Source organism: Tamandua tetradactyla, chromosome 26 (genome assembly GCF_023851605.1).
Source record: "Tamandua tetradactyla isolate mTamTet1 chromosome 26, mTamTet1.pri, whole genome shotgun sequence".
NCBI lineage: Eukaryota > Metazoa > Chordata > Mammalia > Pilosa > Myrmecophagidae > Tamandua > Tamandua tetradactyla.
The window spans coordinates 31761495-31776587 of NC_135352.1; positions in this window are offsets into that span (position 1 = coordinate 31761495).

The following is a 15093-nucleotide window of genomic DNA, read 5'->3' on the forward strand; positions in this document are numbered from 1 at the left end:
ATTATCTAAATAATTTCAAAAGAACTCTCAAAAGTATGCAAAGGTAAATATAATAGTTATTAAATTAACTGCCTCATTACGACTGATTTGTTGGCGCACATTATATTTTATACCAAAAAAAAAGGTACAAGGTGGATATGTCCGAGTTTGAATTTTGGCTCCATTGTGTCCCGGGCCGAGTTATTTAATCTCTCTGACCACAGTTTACTCTTCTATAAAGCAATAAAACAAGACTTGTTTTGCAGGAATTTTCTGAGCATGAAGTGAATTGATAATTATAAAGTATGTAGCAAGTGACAGAGTGCTAGTTGTCAATCACAATTAGTATTTTGATATTATATGTGCAATTCTTAGGACAGTTAATTAAAATTTTTAATTCATTCCTGGAGCATATTGTTATATTAAGTACTATATTTCATCACATCTAACTTATTGATTGTAGGACAGACTGTTATTTTATGTATTACTGGGAAAGGAAAGAACTGTTAACTAAACTATGACACAATACTAAGATGTCAATACTAGCACGAATTCACATTTCAAAAATGCAACAATTTGAAAAACCAGCATCTTAGTATAAGAACTTTCAGTAATTCTATAGATCCCTTATAAACTCTAGGATACATTTTTGTATATAATCATCATTGGGTTCTTGAGTCTTTTATGAGAATATATTATTTTTATGATAAAATATTTGAAATATTAAGGCTGAATAGCCACACTACAACTTTCATAGGAATGGCTTTGTCCTGTTGTGATGTTTGCCAAGTCACAGTTTTGTTCTTTCTTCACGCCTCCACCAGAAGCTTCCACCTTGTCTTAAAGAGCCATGTAACCTTATCATCCTCAAATACTGGAACTTATCCATAATAGATATTCAGTATCTATTTTTTAATTGACTTACAGTAAGTATACAGATGCTAAAATCCTAGCCATTGGCAGTGATTGAATAGGCTCCAGTTGGGGTGTTTTTTGTTGTTTGTGTTTGTTTGAATTTGTCCACCAAACACTCTAACATGCATGAGACAATAAGTAAACCTGCTGTGACCCGAGTTCCATGGCAGAGACTGGCTCCTATTCATTTAAATAAATCCACAGAGCCTAGCACAGCACCAGGTGATGCCAGGAACTCGATATATGTTCTCTTATAGATGGACGGATGATTTGGACTTTAGGATGCTTTTGTGTCTACTGGAAGGCAGATATAACATCAGACACTGACTAAGTATACCACTGAAACAATAACTAATGCCTAATTATCTACTTTAATTTGGTTTCCTAGGGAGCAGTGCTTTTTTCTTTATCATGTGCTATCGATGACTTGTATTTTCTGGGTCCGGCACATAGCCATTAATGATACTGGCTATCTTTATATTTTCAGCTTGATGGGGAAAAAAAAAACATTCTGTAATGCCAAATTATTCATTGAATTTGAAAGTTATCCATATTTTCTTACTTGTGTTTCCTCGTGCCAGAATTAAAAACCTGAAATTAAGACCTGAAAAATTTCCCAGCAGACAGTAATAACAGAGGCTAATTTAGGGACTAAAAAAAATTGTGTAGTTGGAGTGACAAGATTTGAGTTTTGATTTCTGCCACCTACTCACTCTGAGATTTGGACCGAGTCCCTCAAATTGTCTTTAAAATTGGGATTTAACTGATCATTTCACAGCACTTTTGTGCAATTCTAATGAGATGCATGTAAAATTGTTAGGTGAGCTGCAAGCTAAAAAAATAGAGCTACAAACTTTGGATTATCAGTAGCAGTAAACTGCTCATTTATCTACTCCTAGGAAAGTATACAAATGATCTTTTGGAGGTACCAGCAGACGAAGCCATTTGTGATTTTGGCAGGTACACACTCAACTTCTCCAGCTATGGTGAGACTCCCAGTACAGAAAGATTATATGTCATGGAATCTGCACATATAAATTCAATCAGGCTATGTACTTTAATGATTTCAAAAGGATGAAATCTTTCTAAGATGATCTCAATATAACATGATGCATGATATTTTTGAAACTCTTGAAAAGGAAAAAAAAAACTGCCTGAGGAAATGAAGCGGAATCGGTTTTCATATAGGCATGCTATTTCATGACCGTCAGGTGGAAACTTTTCAGGTTTAATGCTTTATAATTCTCCCAGCTGAAGCTTTAGAACTTCAAAGCACTGTAGAACATTTCAAATTTCTCTTCTGCCCATGAGAAAACCCTTTGCATTGAAAGCTGCTTTCAACTGGAATCCTACATTTGGTATTACACAACAGTGACATATTTTTATGGAGATTAAAATTACACACCAAGAATGTAAAGTTGCCCAAGCAAAACCATTTCTACTATTAAAAATGTTCCCACTCCACACTATGAAGAGCTATGGCCTTCGCTGATCCATAAATACCCTTACTAGAATACATTTTAAAATCATGTATAAATTCCACATTTGCCTGAGAAATTCCCGTCTTCTGACCACCTGCAATTTGCAAAGAGGATTTACTTCAGTGTAATTTTGGTTGCTTTAACTAGTAAACAATAAATCTACCACCAATTGCAAAGACAGGTGATCAGAAGGTATTATGAAGAAAATGACATGAAAATCAATATGTAATTCCTGGGAAGAGGGCATGATATACTTTTAATTTGAAATCTACCAGTGGTAAGTCATGAATATCAAATTTGCCTCTGTAAAAATAATTTGTTTGCTGTATAACTGGGAATCATCCCTGGTTTATCGAATACTTCAAGAAACAGTGTATTAGCCCCTCTCAGAATCTGTGTGAAGCTGGCCCCCTTTGGCAACTAAAAGAGCTCTTTGAACCATAGAACAGATGTAATGAAAATTGGTTCCATTAAATGCAGCTGGCAAATTACAAACTGAGAAATTAATGCACCATACCACGACTCTGGGGGCTAAAACGAATCAAGGTGTGGTTGCCAGATGCTCATGTTTCCTCACCACCCCTCCCCAATAAAAGCATTTCTGTTTATAGACGTGCTTACCATAAAACAAATTATTGATATAGGCAATACCAATTATGAGATCAAGATGAGGATGGACTAACTCAAACAATAACTGTAGCATATCATAGTCATGCAATAAAATCTTAATTTAAAAAGGAGCAAAACTTGCATCATTTAATGCTGGTCTCCTTCTCAGGCTTGGGGAAAGGCAACAGACTTGGGGAAGTATTCACTGTCCTATGATATACTGTCTCTGAATCCCAGTGGGAAGGGGGAAGTCCATTTGATGCTATCCATAAAGAGCGTGTTCCTTTGTTGATTTCGATTCAATTTATTCCAGCTTTGTGTGCTTCGGATGGCTCTGCTGGTAGAACCTGACACAAGTCCATTTAGCATCTGGTTTGGAGGGGCCCTTCAACACCCCTGAGTTATCCTCTTGAGTCATGAGCTAAACATTGTTTCAATGAACCACAATTGCAAGGAACCCCCTGTGAAGGGTTAGGGGAGGGAACTGAAAGCACATTTCCACGTAATTCAGTAAACCCCTGGGATACTGCTCCCTTTGGCTCCCTTCATAAAATAAATAACTGTCCAGGACTTGGTTTTATTTGACTTCTATAGAGTTGTAGCTATATAAGCAAAGCATTGTGAAACTATGATGGCTCTAATGTTAGCTTGTGAGGTTTGAAAATACCTAGCTCGTTATTACTCTTTAAATTGACCTAATTTAGTTGTTTTCAGAGGAAAGTGGAGAGTAGAGGGTAGAGGAAGGGAATGGATGGGGTTGAAGAAATGGGGATAAAATCGCTGGCAATGTTCTAATTTTGAAGCTAAGTGGTAGGTTTGTGTATATGATTACATTTTATTTTATACATTTTTTATGTCTGGAATGCCACAAACCTATATTAAAAATTAAAAAAGAATATTTTGATGGTCCTGAAGTCAAATTTTATGTCCCAAAATGTCATTTAGAGGGAGAGGTTTGGGGGGGGAGTTAATTATGAGTCTTCTAATTTGCTTCGGTGACTGCAATAACTTTGTTTTTTTTTTGAATTCAAAGAACAGAGATTTGCTAGATTATACTGGTAAGTGCTTGAGCGTTGTAGCTCTCTTTGCCTAAAATGAGCAACAATTACGACACAGACTGAGCGTTTCATTTACATAGAGTAAGATGTCCATTTTGTCCTTATCTTCATAATAAAAAGCCATCTCATAGATATTTAATCCATAAGGGTGGACTGTGCTAAAACATGGGAAATATCTTGTTCTAGGAATCGCAACCATAAATAATGAGTTAATTGCAAAAACAATGTAGTTGGGTTTTCTTAAAGCTAAAATACATACAAATGATTTCTTATTGCATAAAGAAACCTCAGTCCTATTTTTCTAAAGCAGATGTAAGGCAAACAATGAATTCAATTCTGTATCCAATTCATATACGTGAAGAAAATATGACAGAAGAGTTAATAAGTATATACATTTCTGGCATAGGTAATACACATTACACATTCTATAGTAAACAATGACTGTATGTAGGTTGGGATGGCATATTTACTTTCTGTCCAATAAAGCATTGTTATAATTAGAACACTGCATCATACCGAATTACATTACTTCCAGACAAAGAACTTTTTGTAAAGTGCACAGATATTGCAATATGCACGTTGTATGCTTTATAGCTGTTATAAGCATGCAACAATGACAATTTCCATTCTTTTATAGTAGCATTATTTCCACACACAGAAACATAGACACAAAATACATACAATTGCCCACATACTCCATATGCTTTACAACACATACACTCCACCATGAACAATCTCTCCTTTGAATCACATTAAAATTGTTCTCATGTAACAATATGTTGTTTCCTTATTTCTACAAAAGGTCAAGCTTCTATATGAATAGAAACAAATGGATTATATATTGCAAGCTCTGAAAGAGGAAGTCAAAGCATTTGTCCACCTAAGCATTCTTTCTTCCTTATAGGTATTCATTTGAGAATTTTTTTTTTAGAGGAGATTTTGATGTGTGTGGTAATTAATTGAAATAAATGAAAAATCTGCCTTATATCCAGACTAAATTTGCTTGAACAGCTGCTGATCCTCAAGCTCTGAATGTCAGCCAATTAGTGGGGAAATTTTACATGGCTGGTGCCCTAACCAGCCTTTCTGTCTGACAGCTCCATTTTCAGCCCTAACCAGAGAAGTAAGACTTTCTTTAATTTTAGTTTTTCATTTCCCACAGAAATAAAATAGGAGATAAATGATGTTGAATTTTTTTAGGAAGGTTGCTCACCCAAAACAATACAACACAAGTACTGACCAAAAATGAGACAGTGATATAGGTTTCTGAAGTCTGCCTAATCTGTGAACTAATGTTAGAGAACGGATTCTTTTTCTCTAAAAAAATAGAATATTTGGCACAGAGGATACCTACCCCCCACCCTGCTTCTCAATATAATGGATTAAGAAACAGAGATCAGGAAATGGAAATGTAAAACTTAGGATCTGCACATCCTGAGGCATCCGGCAGTTCCATTTGGCCCATTCCAAAATTTTCCCAAAAATCAAGGTAGAAACACACCCTTTGGAGTCTACATAATTTTAAGGTGAAAAAAAAATGGACATTTTATTTCAGATTTTCATTTCTTGAAATCTAATAGAAAAGAACTGAAGACTTACTGATGTAGTACCTCCTTTTGACAGCCCAATTCATTAAATTTTCGTTTTAGGCTAATGCCAATACATTGACAAATGGGACAGGTAGAATTTCACAGATAAAGACCGTACAATGATAGTTTATATCCTTGGCAAGAAAACTGCTGATTTGCTCTACTTCTTTTGCACGAGAATAAGTCAGTTCTGGGAATCAAAATAATAGCCAACAACTTGAAAAGCCCACCAAACCTGAAATTATGCAAAATAATTCATACATTTGGTATTGAGCATAAGTATATCCCAGTAAAAGAGGTTAAATTATGACACCAGCAAATTTGCTATTTTGTTTTTTTTAAATAGTAGGATCTACACATTTCTGTATAACAAACATTTTCAAAATAGAAAAAATAATAATAGCCAACAGAATGCTGAGTCCGGTCCATACTGTCACTTTCAAGATAAAGCAGACTTACATTTAGTGTACTTATACTGTGGCCAGCCCATTTGTGATAAGTCAGCCTATCTCCAAAATGAGAGGTGAGATTTTCCCACATGGGGAAAGCAAGCATGATTCAGAGCACAATGAAGTTAATTGAAAATAAAATACATAACATTTATTGGACTCTAAAACAGTGAATTCCAAAATAATTAAGTTAATAAAAGAGTCTCACTCTTTTCGGAGCTAAATTAAATGGCTCTAAAATTAATTTCATTGGTTTTTTAATTCACTGTTAACTCAATAAAATGAGCTCTTAAAATTAACTTCTTTGTTTTTGAACTCACTGCAGAAGTCCATAAAATGAACTTTAAAAAAAAAAAAACATGAGTTAACTTGTCCCAGATTTAGGCAGCAGGCATCTGAAAAAAAACGTACATCACAAAGGCATATGTAAAATCTAGATTCTACTCAGGTATTCATCTAAAATCTATGATTTTAAAGGATCTGGTTGATTACAACATATCTGCTATATGGAAATGGTAAATGTTTTTTTTTTCCTCAGAAAGAGACAAAGTATGACAAAAATGAAATGTTTCATTTCAAATAATTGTCTAAGAGATTAAAAAAAAAAAGTATAGAAAACTATATTGAACTTTCCAACCCTGGTTAATTGTGGTTCAAAGACGATCTATAATATAAGGTGACAAAATAATGTGAATATTATATTCCCGAAATCATGCTCATAAATGGTCTAAATTATAGTTTCGTATTTCTCCAAGATGGCAGGCAAATATTTAAAAATCTCCAATTTATTTTTATGGTTCATATTAAAACAAAGGCAGAAGGGAAGACATTTTTCATTGGCACATTTGGTTAACACTATTATAAAACTGTTGCCTCTTTACTTAAAGTTCAATATTAGGGGATCTCTGAATGTATATTTGTAATAACCTATTATGATTATAATAAAATAACTCATATTTGCATTTTACTTTTGCTTCCTATTGCTGTCAAGTTGCCCTAGACTATTATTAGCCCATGTCTGAAATAATTATAACAACATCCTCATTTATTTTCCCACCTCAGACCCCTTTCTCTTTGGGCTTTTAATAGATGCTGGTCCTTCTACCTGGAACCCTCCCCCATCAATCATCCCTGCCCAGATCATCTACCTTTCTCTGCTAATTCCAACTTTCTAGTTTCAAAACAAAGGTCACTGTCTCCTGGTCACTCCTCTGACCCTCTGTCCCAGTCTGAATGAGGTGCCACCTCAAAGGACAGCGTATTTACATCTGGCTCTTACCACTGCTGAGCTATGGACTTTTGTGATTGTGGAAAACATGTGCCTACTTGTTTCCATTTGAATTTTCAATGCTTACTGCAGTGTGGTTGGCATATAATTTACACTCAGATTTTGTGGAATGAATAAATCCTTAACCACCGTCAGACTACAGTTCCTTAAATATCACTTTCATTTTATTACTCTTTTGCTTGAGAACCTTCTCTTTTTTGGTTACCTCATCAAAGCCAAACTCCTTTGTTTGACTTCCTTAGTAACCCCACATTTTACACTCTCTTCCGAACTTTTTCTTACATTCCCTCTCCCTGCCTCGGTCATTTGCTTCTTTCCTTGACTCCAAGTTTCCTCTATTTCTGATATCTCTAATTTTATGACAACTAACATTGATATTTTCCCTGTTCTAAATACATTTGCCAGCCAGTTTAGCTTGGGATTATTGTGTAACTTTTGCTCCCTAATTATTAAATTCTTTGAAGGCAGCCTCTACTTGGTAGACCTCATAGGACTCTAAGATCATCACAGGTTAAAATAAAGAGATCACCTGATGCAGATTTCCACATTCAACCAAACAAACAAAAACCTGTTAGGCTCCAGAAAGCAATTAAGTTACCTGTCAGGTCCGAGCCCTCCTAAGTGGCAGGTTCAAGAGGTCATGCACAACTTCTGTGTGACAATATAGTCTACCACGTCATCTCTCGACCAGTGTAGACCTATGATTATTGATTTCATGTAAAAACATCCTGGATTTAAAATCCTCACTATTGCTTTTCCTGATGCACATTTCCTACCTTGCGGTCTTTGGTAAGCTATTATTTCTGAAGCTCAATATTCCAGGGACTAGGATTCAATTGTATATGTGCACATTTTGTAACATAGCCTTTAAGGATGGCTACTTCCAAAGGATGAGCTACACTAGAGGTAAGTATTGATAGAGAAAACATCCAAAATGATTAGACCTTCAGAGCTCCCAACTGGGGCCGAGGGCTCTGAGGAAGACACCATAGAAGGATTTTGACTCATCTGCAAAGGGTCAGGAGAATCCGATTCTGGAAAGCCATCTCTGGCACTCAGCTGCACCCTCTCGGTGGAGAGCTACTGCCGAGCACGTGGCTTCCATGCAGGGGTCCTGTGATCTCTGGTATCATCACTATTTTGAGAATTACTCCAGAAGTTAGATTAACTGTTGGAGCAGTTTAAGGGACATAAAAAGGATTGGCCTCAGATGTATCACCACAAATGCACCTTTTGTTTAAAGTTTAGATGAGAACTAAAAGAGTAAAATAAGTCTTTTAACCTTCATCCCAATCTGGCCAGGTGGTACCTATAGGGTGCCAAATCCTGAGTATGTATTTTATTAAAATCATTATTATGCATTCTCTTTTTCCCCCCCAAGATACTCTCACTCATAGAATATCTGAGCATACAAGTGCATTGAACAAATTAGCCTCTGTTACTGCTTTCAATGCAGTTCAGGAATTATTTGAAATTTTCCCCAAATTAACAGAAATGTATTTTAGAGTTCACCATGAAAATCAAATAACATCAACCACAGAGACCATTCTGTTTGCTTTCATTTACTGCTGAAGTTTTCTAGCTATTTCACCCCAACCAATACAATCTCATACTGACAGGTTTATCTTTACGTAATTTTATTAAATTCTGTTGTCTAACTTCTACATATAAATTTATTTTTGAGCATTGGAAATAAGCCTCTATATTTCAGATACCAACATTCCTTTCTCACGCAGTTTCAACATTCTGTAGGAACCCTTCCTAATGAGCTAGGAATGAGGACAATTATTCTCTTGATCTAAAACCTAAGCAAAGATGATTCCCAATAAAATCCATGTACATGAATTACAGAAAAAGTGTCAAAACTGATAGACAATTATCTGCCTTTCTGTTTGTGGTGCAATATATCAGAAAGGTTAATAGTCACACATCTTGTTCATATTTCATGAGAATGTGTAATATTATTTATATTATCTTCCTAGATATCTCAAAATTGGAAAATTTTCATTATAATATCATGCTAAAATTGTAAGATATTTGCCACTGCATAGATAAGGTAAAACAGTGACAATCTTATTTAATAATATGCACCTGCAAGATATTAGATCAGGTAATTAATATTGCCTTTAAGTCAGTCAAGTCAGTGGTCATTAGAGAGGTAATTAAAAAGGAATTGCTAGCATTTCTAAATTCAATGTAAAGGTACAATCAGAAATATAGAATGCACCTATGGGAAAAGGAAATGTAGGTTTTTGCATGTTTTTTCTCATGAATTATTTTAAAATTTAATTAATTTAATTAATTATGTTAATTATAGCAAGAGGCTATTCATATCTTCAGTGCATGGCTGCACTGTGTTGTCAACGCGAAAAGAATCTTTGGGAGATAATTCAGGTTTCTCAGCCCCCAGACTCTAGCATGAAAACATTACATTTATTGTATTAAATTACCTGGTTTGGGCAAAATAAGATATGCATACAAAACAATACAGAAAATTCAGTGCTGGCCTTATTAATTTTTATATTTTCTTGCTTGGGATTTTCCAAATCAATGCAGTAATTTCCATGTAAATATTTTATTTCATCTCATGGTTATATTTTAGAGTGCTTAAGTTTTCTGAGGACGAATATATTTGTTGAATTCTTGCTGATATTCCTTTCAAATGGGGAATGTTTTAAAAATCAATTTTTATCTAAAGATTGCTCTTAATCTTTATATCTTCTATAAAGTTTTTTATAGAAAATACCATTAGTTCAGAGGTGCTTCTAATTGTTTAATCTTTGTTTATCTTGTATTAGGAGTAAAATGAAAGGCTAAGAAAGTAAATGATTATAATAAGAAATTATGCATCACAATGACACAAGTTATGGGAAGAGAGACTTAATCTAGATATTTAATCAGATATGAAAAGCATTTCCTATAGTCAGAGAAATCCAGTAGTGGACAGACCCATCTCAAAGCAGTGCAATCTACAGTATTATGCTCCACATCTGCTTTACAGAAGTCAAATGAATAATTGCATGTGCCATCAGAAATTGGACAAGTATCCACAGAAAGAGTCAAGGCACAGAGATGGGCAGAAGTTTTGAAGAAAGAATGCCATGTGAAAATTTTATGACGTTGCAATTCTACGTAATCAATCTATTGGCTCATGATTTCATGGATGATTACATAGAAAAAGTTGGTGGGGAGGAAAAATTCTCATAAGGAATTTTTCATTGTATTGCTTATATCATGGCACTAAAACTAAAATCTGTGATGTCTTTTTCGCACTACCCAAGAAAGAACTGAAGAATTCACAGGCTGGTATCGGTAAATGCTACAGCAGAAACCCCAGGCTCTGGGGTGGGGGTGGGGTGGGGAGGCGGCAGGGAATGAATCTATATGTTTAGTTCTCATTTCAGTCTCTTCCCATTTAACGACTTAAGTTTTGAAAAGGCTATTTAGTTATCAATGATTTTTTTAAAATTGACCCCAATTACACAAATGAGAACTTACTCCGTAATAAAATATATTGCACAAAATAAAATAAAATATAGATTTCCTACTATAAAATGAGATCATTATTAACAATCACTGGAATGTAAAATACATTTAACACATAATACTTATCTAATAAGAAAATTATCATTTGTATATATCCAAGGACATTATTTCATAAGAGAGAACTAGATGTATACATTTTAGGCTTGACCAAATAATTAAAAATCTTAATGAGATGTGTGGATTGGACACAAAACAAAAAATTGTAATAGGCCTTGCCTATTTTCTTCACTATTATATCCTCTGACCCTAATTAATATTTATTTGAATAAAAAGGGAATCCAGGGGTCCAGCACTTAGGGACAACATGACAGAGCAATTTTGAAGTCCACTGAAATCAGTATCTAATTAATATCAATTAAACCATAGACATAGTATATGAGAAAATACATTTGGCTCATTGCATTCAATAAGCATTTTTGAGCATTTATTATTTGCTAGATATTAACATATAGCAGGGAACAAAAAGTTTCTGCTCCAGAGGGATTTACAGTAGGTGGAGATAAACACATATAAGTATTTAATCTGTTGCTGGTGCAAATGTTGAGATAAAAATAAAACAAGACTAAAGGGATAAGGAATCCCCTGAAGGTTTTTATTTTCATTTTGGCTATTTAAAATGTAGTGGCCAGGCAAACCTCACTAATATGCAAACATCTGAACTGAGAGCAGCAGAGAGTGCGGAAGCAAACCACGAGAATGCACCAGGAAGCAACGTTGTAGGCAAACGCCCTGAGGTGCGAATGTTTCTGGAGTGTCTGAGAAATAGCAAGGAGGTCAGTGTCACTGGAGCAGAGGGAATGCAAGGATGGAGATGCAGCAGAGACCACAGCAAGGGCTTGGCTTTTACTGTGACTTGGGGGGGAGCTGTTGGCAGATTATGGGAAGAGTGGCATGATATGAGCTTCATTTTAACAGATCACTCTGGCTTCTGCTGAAATCAAACTGCAAGGGGCAAGGTAGGAATCAGGGAGATGGTTAGGAGGCCACTGCAATAATTGAGGTGAGAGACAATTGTGGCTTGGGCCATGGTGAGGGTGGTTAGAAGTGGTCAGATTCTCGTATGTTGAAGCAGAATCCATGTGGTTTGCTGGTAGACCTGATGTGCAGACCTTGATGGGGCGACGAGGATAAATCGCAAGATGTTTGCTTCAACAACCATGAATGTAGCTGCAATTTACTAAAATTCATGAACAAGCAAGTTTGTGGAGTGAAAATAAGTACATATGTGTAGTATACTGAGAATATAGTCCAAAATGGGTTTCCGTTACTGCAGCTAAAAAAAAAAGGTAAGGATGGATACCAATAGGTGGGAATATTTTTGAATTTCCTTCTCATGTGACCAAGTTCAGCAGATGACTTACAAAGGTCATCAGGAACAATTCATTGAGTCAAAGTAGGGACTTAATGAGGCAGCTACTACACTGCAGCTTTGATTAAAATTAAATAAGTAAGAGTGATAAAAATTTAACTTCGGCCATAAGTTTCTATGGAGTTAAATTTTCATTATCTTTATTAATAATGTGCCCAAATCTCCAGTGGAGGAAAGCAAGTAAAATATGCTCTCCCTTGGATGTAAAAAGATACCCAATTTGAAGTAAATCACCTGCTTCTGTGAAATAGATGGTCAATTTATATTACCTTTGTACATGCTAAAATAATCTTTAATGCAAAAACTCTAATCCACATATTCTCAACAGGAATGCTACATGTCTGTAAGGGACTTATAGCTGGTTCTTAGGGAGGCAAAAATTAACCTTAGATGTTGCAATGATTTCAGGTCCTCCAAAGGGCCACAGTTTATAAATATATATTATATTTATATATATGCACTATAATATCATGGGGATTGGTGATTGGGGGGGAATCTGAACAGGGACAACAGTGAAAAGGGGGACCATAACACACACACACACAAAAAGAGCTTTGAGAAACACCGCTAATATTAGGTTTAGATGCAACGTGTATACAATTGAAGTGGTTTTCCTAAGCTGCAAATTCAAAGTTGGTGTTTTCATCAAAACCAAACCAAACTAAACAACAGTTGGAAAGGAAAAATCCAACGCAATGACAGGGAGCAGCTTGAGTCCACTGCCACTGTCAACCTTGTGGCCCAAAGGGCCGAGCTTGTTTACTTGCTTAGTCTAATAGACGGAATCACTAACTATCCTCGTGCTCATGGGGAGAAGGAAATCAGTCATTCAGAACCTCCTGGTCTACAGAGACCATGGGTCAGGCCTAACAGTGACAACCACAGATATTTATCATACTGATCAGTTTGCTTAAAGTAAAAAATATGCTAGATTTTCATCGCCCACATGCCTGGAGCCAAACAAAGGGCTAAAGATAAATGAAAAAGGCATGAAATCTATACTCATTCTGAAAAGTTAACATTCCATGAACTGGGTAGTAAGGTCGAGAGGACATGTTGCCATGATTCTCCCTAATAGCAAAATGCTGATCTGATTTCTGATAATAGTAGGAAACAGTCAATGTGAATTTAGTACACTTTTCCACCATGTTTGAATTTCTTGGATTCTCCTCTTCTACTTTCTGTACAACTAATATGAGACTTTTTTTCCCTAACGACTCTAAACTCAACTCTCCTTTTCCATCTCTCTTGGTAGCTCCTCTTCCGCCCATTTATGAAATGAAAGTATGGCCTGTGGCATTCCCTCTCTGATTTGTTTTTCAGCACATCATGGCTATTTATACTCTCCCCTTAAGTAAATTTAAATAGTTCCATGACTTTGCTTTCTATGATGAAGAGTTTCAAAATCTTTATTTCCAGTTCTGATCTCTTTCTTGAGCTCCAAACTAGAATGTGGTTCCACTCCCTGGAAAGAAACATCAGCATCTCAATGGCAATGGATCTACAGGAAAATATATTACATCCTCTTTTATCCTTCCTACTCTACTACTTCAGTTAATGGCCTCAGTAAACTTCTAGTCCACTGTCTAGGACCTAAGGATCATCTCATTTTTCATTTTCCACTGTAATGTTATTGAGTGGTGCTGCATACCGTCCCCTGACTCAAAAAAAAAAAGATATGCCTATGAACTAACACTGGATCTTATTTGGAAAGTGTCTTTCAGAGGTAATTATATTAAGGATCTTGGTGTAAAATCATCCTAGATTATCTGGTGCATCCTAATCCAATGAGAACTATCCTAAAAAGTGACACACAGAGGAGTGGCACACAGAAAAGAAAGAAGGAAAGGAGGAGGAGAGAAAGGCCATGTAAAGATGGAAGCAGAGATTGCAGTGATGCAGCCACATGCAAAGGAATACCTGTGGCCACTAGAAGCTAGGAGAGGCAAGGAAGTGCTCCCCCCTAGCGCCTTTCCAGAGAGTATAGCCCTGCCAATGTCTCGATTTTGGATTTCGGCCTCACAAACGCTGAAATAACTTTCTCTCACCATTGTTTTAAGCCACCAAGCATGTGATAATCTGTTCTGAAAGTCCTAGGAAATGCTGATGGCCGATCAGTAAATCAGTCTGGTTTACAATAAACTGCACGCATCCAATGACTAGGATAGACTGCTCTTCTTAGAGAGGTTATTGTCAACAATAGCTCTCTTCATCTGAGAGCAGAAGTAATAAACTTTAGAAGAGAAAATAAGTAAAATATAGCTCACTAGCTAATGTATCAAAGAAAACCCCCTAGTTACTTTATGCCAGTAGAAACACCAACAACCTACTGGAGACGACTTTTCCCAGTTGAATAACAATATGTCTCCACTTTTAATTCAAGTTTTATGCACAGAGTGTGGAGGAATGCTCAGATTTTATCACATTGGGTGGCACTCTAGAAATAACCCCAAAGGCAGGCCTCGTTGATGGCTTTATGGAGATTCTAGTCAAAGTAGCTTTGTGGTTATGACTCAGTTTTTGACGTCAAATCAGCCAAGGTAGTAGTCAGGGGATATATTTTCCATGTGCCCTTGAGCAAGTTATTTACCTTTATTAGGCCTCAGTTTCCCCACTGGTAAAATGGGGACAGTAATAGTCCCTCATACAGATCGAAAGGATTATCTGAGACTTGTGACTTTTGTAAAGCGCTTAGCACAGAACCTGTCACATATAATGCATTCAATGAAATACTTGTTATTATTATGATCAGATGATAATAAAACTGTTCTAAGTTAGATCAGACGTCAAAGTCAGTGAGAAGCACTGAT